The 6,120-nt window shown below is 52.4% G+C and overlaps 1 protein-coding gene and 1 pseudogene across 1 annotated transcript in view; one reads left to right on the plus strand and one right to left on the minus strand.

Annotated features, from left to right (window-relative positions):
• Tbl1x (transducin beta like 1 X-linked) overlaps positions 1-6,120 on the minus strand; it is a 238,543-nt gene that overhangs the window by 30,156 nt on the left and 202,267 nt on the right. The window lies entirely within an intron of this gene.
• LOC105741200 lies at positions 106-2,324 on the plus strand (annotated as a pseudogene).

The following is a 6,120-nucleotide window of genomic DNA, read 5'->3' on the forward strand; positions in this document are numbered from 1 at the left end:
AGTCAACTTGCTTTACCCAGATGAACTAGACCAGCATGATGCCGGACATGGGAGGCCCACGGAGGATCGCTGCCAGCAGCGTGAGAGGCAGAACTGGAGAGGACGATGTTTGGGTGCTGCTCGGAGCTGTTGGCTCTCCTGGAGGAGCTTGTCATGTGGCTCTCCTGGTAGGAGCTTGGCAGGTCTCATTGTCAGAGGAGCTGGGGACCTGACTGTTGCTGAGGATGGCCGTGGCACTTTTCGGGGAGCTCTGCTGCTTATCTTGAGGGTAGCTTCCTGGCTCCACTGAGGGGTCTGCAGCTGGCTGGCACAGATCCTTCATCCCACTGGCACAGACATTCCAGCTTCCACCACTGGCCCAACTTTGGGCCATCCCAGTGCAGACCCATGAGACGGACTTGCATGAGGCACTGTGGCGGGCTCTAGGTCCTCATGCAGGATGCTGCTGGGGGATCCAGGCCCTCAGCTGGATTCTTTGGGTCTTTAGTATGTGGACAGACTTCCTGCACTCTTGGTGTGACTCACTACAAAATAATCTAATAAAATACGTGTCCTGGGGGCCAGGAAGATGGCTCAGTGGAATAAGCACTTCCCTGACAAGCGCAAGTGCCTGAGTTCAATCCCCGGTTCCACACACACAAAAAAAAAGTGTCCTGTATTGTTTCCCTTGCAAACCCCAAAGTACAACAGATGCTCAGTGTGAGAGTACTGAGGGTTCCACCCTTATAAATGGGATTAAAAAACACTAGGAACACAAGCTCCCTTGCTGCCTCCTGGCAGGGTGTACACAGGGAAATGATCCTAAATCCGAAGAATTGGCCACTGCCAGAAACTGAACCTCCTGTCACTAACCTCAGACTTCCCAGCCTCCAGAACCATCGGGGATGAATAGCTGCTGTCTGTCGGTTACCCAGCCCAGGCTCCTTTGCTATACCAGCCTCCACGGAGTTGGACAAGGCCTAGAGCAGTGGCGGCGAATATTTCACCGCTTTTCATGGTATAAGCAGATGCTGCAGCACACACGCCATCGGGGTGACGTCACCGTCCCGAGTCCGTCTGAGGAGCCTCCTGAAAGCAGAGGTTCCCAAGCAGTGTCCCGGACCTTTCCCCACCAAAGTTTCCTCCCAGAGTGACTACCACAAATATCCCCATTCCTCATCCAACTGACGCCCCCAGGGTTGAGAACCAGACACCCAGAAAAAGCTGGTTAACCCAAGGACCACACCTGGGTTACACTGAGCTCCATTTCTGCTGGATTTTGGACTGATAAGCTATATGCAGCAGGTCACAGTAAGAGGGGACACCTCTGTGAGGTGAGAAAAAGGGGTTTGGCTGCACCAATCTGAGAAAGAGCTAAAACAAGGAACACAGTTTAGAAAGAATAGTGAATGGCCAGACGGGGTACCCTGCACCTGCAATCCAGCACTTGGGAAGCTGAGGCAGGAGGACCATTTTGAGTCTGAGACCAGCCTGGGCTTTAAAGTGAGTTCAAGGCCAGCCAGGGCGTGTCCGGAGGTCCCACAGATCTGTTTTTGCTTCAACAGTGTTTGGACTGAACAGACCCAGGGACTCTCTTTCATCTTCCCATCCACCTTCCAGGTCCAAGTTTCGGGACCACATTCTCACCCATCTCCTCCTTCCAGGGCCGGACAACACTGATCTTTTGTGGGTAGCTCCTTATTGCTGATCAGCCATGACCTCCAGATTCGTCAGAATTATTCCACCGAGGTGAAGGCTGCTATCAACCGCTTGGTGAACCTGCACCTGCGGGCCTCCTACACCTGCCTCTCTCTAGGCTACTGCTTTGACCGAGATGATGTGGCTCTGGAAGGCATGGGCCATTTCTTCCGTGAGCTGGCCAAGGAGAAAAGTGAGGATGCCGAGCATCTCCAGAAGATGCAAAACCGGCGCGGCGGCCGTGTACTCTTTCAAGACGCGCAGAAACCATCTGAAGATGAGTGGAGTAAAACCTTGGACGCCACGGAAGCTGCCCTGGCCCTGGAGAAGAACCTGAACTAAGCTCTTCTGGACCTTCATGCCTTGGGCTCTGCCAAGACTGACCCCCATACCTGTGATTTCCTGGAGAACCACTTCCTAGATGAGGAGCTGAAGCTCATCAAGAAGATGGGTGACCACCTCACCAACCTCCGCAGGCTGGCAGGCCCCCAGGCTGGGCTGGGCGAGTACCTCTTTGAAAGGCTCACCTTTAAACACGACTAGGAGGTCAGAGCCTGGCGGTCTCTGAGGGGCTCCTGCATCACCCGGCGTCAGGGCTTTGCCTGACCCTCTCCCTCCAGCCACTAGGCAGCTTTCTCACCTTTCTGGAGCTCCCTCCCAAATCTTAGACCAAACGAAAATAAACCTTTTTGCAGGAAAAAAAAAAAAAAAAAAAAGATGCTGAGAACGTCCTGTCCCCCTGGAATGAAAGGTGCTTCAGTCCCACAAGAAAGAAAAAAGTCTACCTATGAGTCTGGCACACCAACCTATGCAATAAAAATAAAGATTCTGAACACAGAGTAGGTGCTTTGTGTCTGCTGCAACTCGCCCACTGGTAAGGTGCAACCTCGTTCCCGAACGCTGAGCCAGGCAGCGGGCCACTATGCCCATTGATGCCGACCTGATTCATCAGCAAAACCCGCTCAACTGTCAAGTGCCAGTCCTTAGAAACACTGAGGACTCGGCAGACATCTAATACCCAGCCAGCTGGGGGCAGACTTCTCATCCTTCGTTGTAGCCAGTACAAGGGCAGCAATCCATGGATCTGTGGGCAGAACTCTTATCATGGATTTAGCAGACCTGCCTATTCATTATACTGACAGCCAATGAGCACGGCGGGCTTATTTCTAAATTGTCTGCGTCAGGGATTGGCACACGGAGGCCAACAAGCCAGCCGAAGGTTTGCGGGCAAGTTTTACTGGAGCCAAGCCCAAGGTGCACGCCTGAGCTGATGAATTACCCATGGCTGCTTTTGCCCGGCAACAGGAGCACCAGGTAGCTCCGCCAGAGACTGTGATAGGGGCACAGAGCTGAGCCCATTTGTTCTCTGCTTCTTTACTGGAAAGGTGTGCTGATGGATTACACACACGCATACACATAAACATGTGCACATGCATACACACAAACATGTACACATGCATACATACATGTGCACATGCATACACACATGTACACACGCATACACAAAAGTACGCCTGCATACACATGTATGTAAGCACACATGTGTGTGCATACGTACAAACATGTGCACATGCATACACATACATGTATATGTGCATACACACAAACACGCACACACATGTACCCATGTACAGATGCATGCACACATAAACATGCACCTGCATACACATGTGTACACATGCACATGCATAGATGTGCACATGCGTATGCACAAAATGTCTGCACACGCATACACATACATGTACACATGCATACACAAACATGTACACATGGATACATACATGTGTGCGTGTGCACACGTACAGATGCATGCACATACATGTACACATGTATACACATACATGTGCACATGCATACACACATACATGCAGAGCAGTTGCTACGCAAGCGTCGCGCCTTCTCCTCCTACCTCTGCTATTCACAGTCTTTCCGGCCCTGTCCCTGGATCTCTCCTCCCTCTCCTGGCCCTCCCTTCACAGCCCTCCTTCTAAGGAGCCTAACAGTGATGACAGCAACAAGGGCAGCTGATCATTCAGGGGTGCCCTTGTGTCCCCAGGTAGAACTCAAAGCCATCGCAGCAAGTGCGCTGGTTGCCGAGCATGCAGCAGCCCTACAGGCTTGGACCAGAAGCCGGGAGCAGCAGCCTCCTGCAGTGTGACTCTGTCTCTCGGGTCTCTGGTGAGACACAGCTAGCAGACACATGCCATGCGGTTGGCTCCATGGGTGTGGCTATGCTTGCGCCAGTGGCAGCTACTGGGACGAAACAGGCAACAGCTGCAACATTAAAGGAGAAGAGAGGCTTATCTGGCGCACAGCCTCCAGGAGGTTAAGTCTGCAAGGCACAGGTCCCAAGGCGGAAGCAGGGGGGAGGCGGGGCTCGCAGGCCAGCCAGCCCAGAATGGAAAGAGGAGCAGGGAAGAGCGCACCACGCACGCACGCACAACCACATGCGCGTGCACGCATGCCCACATGCGCATGGACGCCCACATGCGCACGCACACACGTGCACAAACACATGCGCGCACACACACACACGCCAACAAAGCTAAGGCCATGAAGGGCTGACTTTGTGCGTCAGCTCTTTATAAATTACTCACAGCATTTTGTAGGCTTATATGTGATCATCCTATCGACTAATTGGAAGACGACATTACGCAATACAGCAACTATCATCCAATTCCTATGGTTTGCTTAGGTGACGTTCTGCATCGCTCCTGACGTTCTGTTTTACTTTTTGTATTCCCTTTAATTAAGATGGAAATGACTCACAGCATGCTGGCAACAACCTACACCTTCGTGCAATCGAACCTGTGTCTGAGATGAGGAAACTGGGGCCCCAGGACAGCTGACCGATTCCTGAAGACACCAGGCTGGCAAGCAGCACGTGACCCCAAGTCCCCACTTAACCCACATGTCACCAAAATGAGTTCGCGAGCCTTTGGCGATCTGACATGGAAATCCCTTGAAGTGTTATAAAAGCCACTCCATCACTAGCATCATTTGCACTGTGTTTTTTGAGCAGAGCCAGTCGCTTTGATGGGCTCGAGGCTTCCCTGGTGTACCATGCAGAGATTAACTGGGCCACCGATGACGTTCACACAAAGAAAGCTAAGCAAAGGAGTACAGAGACAGCAAGCAAACAACCAGACACAGTGGCGGAGGAATGTGGGCTGAGTTCTCTCTGCCTCCGGAGGCTGTGCATGCCAGACAACTGGTGCTCTGAGGCTCGAGTCTGCCCTCGCTAGCTTCCTTAGCTTTCTTTTCGGACTGCAGAACTGGCAAAAGGTCCCCCTCAATGCTAGAATTCTATGTCAAGGAAACAGAAACAAAACAAAACCAAACAAAACCACATCTCAATGTTCCAACAAAGCTTGGGGGACTTCAGTTTGCAGAGGTGACCGGGTCCATGCCACTGAAACAACTTATTACTTAGAGTTCCCAAGAGAAGGGGGCATAGCCTGCCTCGCAGGGCTGCACGGAAGCTCGGCACATACAGGGCAGGATGCTGGGAAGAAAGAGGGAGGAGGTGAGACAGTGTCTTTATGCCCGGCAGGAAGGGAAGGAATGAGGCGGAGACAGCCCTTGTTGGGCCGGAAGAACGCAACGTGGCTGGTAGCTTTGTAGTAAGATTTCAGTGCACTGTGGGTTTCACCTCAAGAGAGCGAGTTGGTGGGGCTCTATGATAAAAACAGAATGCCAAATTGCCACGAATGGGACTGGTAAGAGAGGTTGGCGGACTAAAGCACCTGCTTAGGCAAGCTCAGGCAAGTGTAGGGACCCCAGTTTGTGTAGGGACCTCGGTTCGATCCCTGGCACCACATGCCGTGCCAGCCCTACCCCCAGGGCAGGCTGAGCCGGCCACAGAGTCCTGGTGTAGAGGTGCACGCCTATAATCCCAGCACTGGGGAGGCTTAAAGCAGAAGGAACACTATGTGTCCGAGCTGCATAGTGAGACTCTGTGACAACTGAATACATCTTTAAGAAAAACTGCCAAACATCCATCTAATCCACTGGGTGAAAGCCACGGACAACCCAGTCCTCCTGAGACCAAATGGTAGCTGGGGGTTCCATGTGGCGTGTCCTTTCGTTCCCGTGCACGCACATGTGCACGTGCACACGTGCCCATCTCTCATGGAGTTAGCAGCAGGTGACATGTAAGGTAGAAGGCCTAGAGCCCACACCCTGCTCCTGGGAGGCGCACGGACTAGCGCTTGGCTCCTTTCTCAGCAGCGACAGCTTAGCCTCCCCATGCGACTGCATTCCCCGCTTGTGAAGCAGTTCCTACCACACAGAAACTTGTGTCACCCATGGCGCAAAGCACAAACACATGCCAGGAATTCTTTGGGATCTGCAGTCTAAATCACAGAACGTGTTCACATCTGCATCACGATTCATTAACTCCACATGTTCTGACAACGTTTTGTTTAAAAAAAAAAGGGGGGG

This window comes from Octodon degus, unplaced genomic scaffold (assembly GCF_000260255.1).
Source record: "Octodon degus isolate 3935 unplaced genomic scaffold, OctDeg1.0 scaffold00329, whole genome shotgun sequence".
NCBI classification, from domain to species: domain Eukaryota; kingdom Metazoa; phylum Chordata; class Mammalia; order Rodentia; family Octodontidae; genus Octodon; species Octodon degus.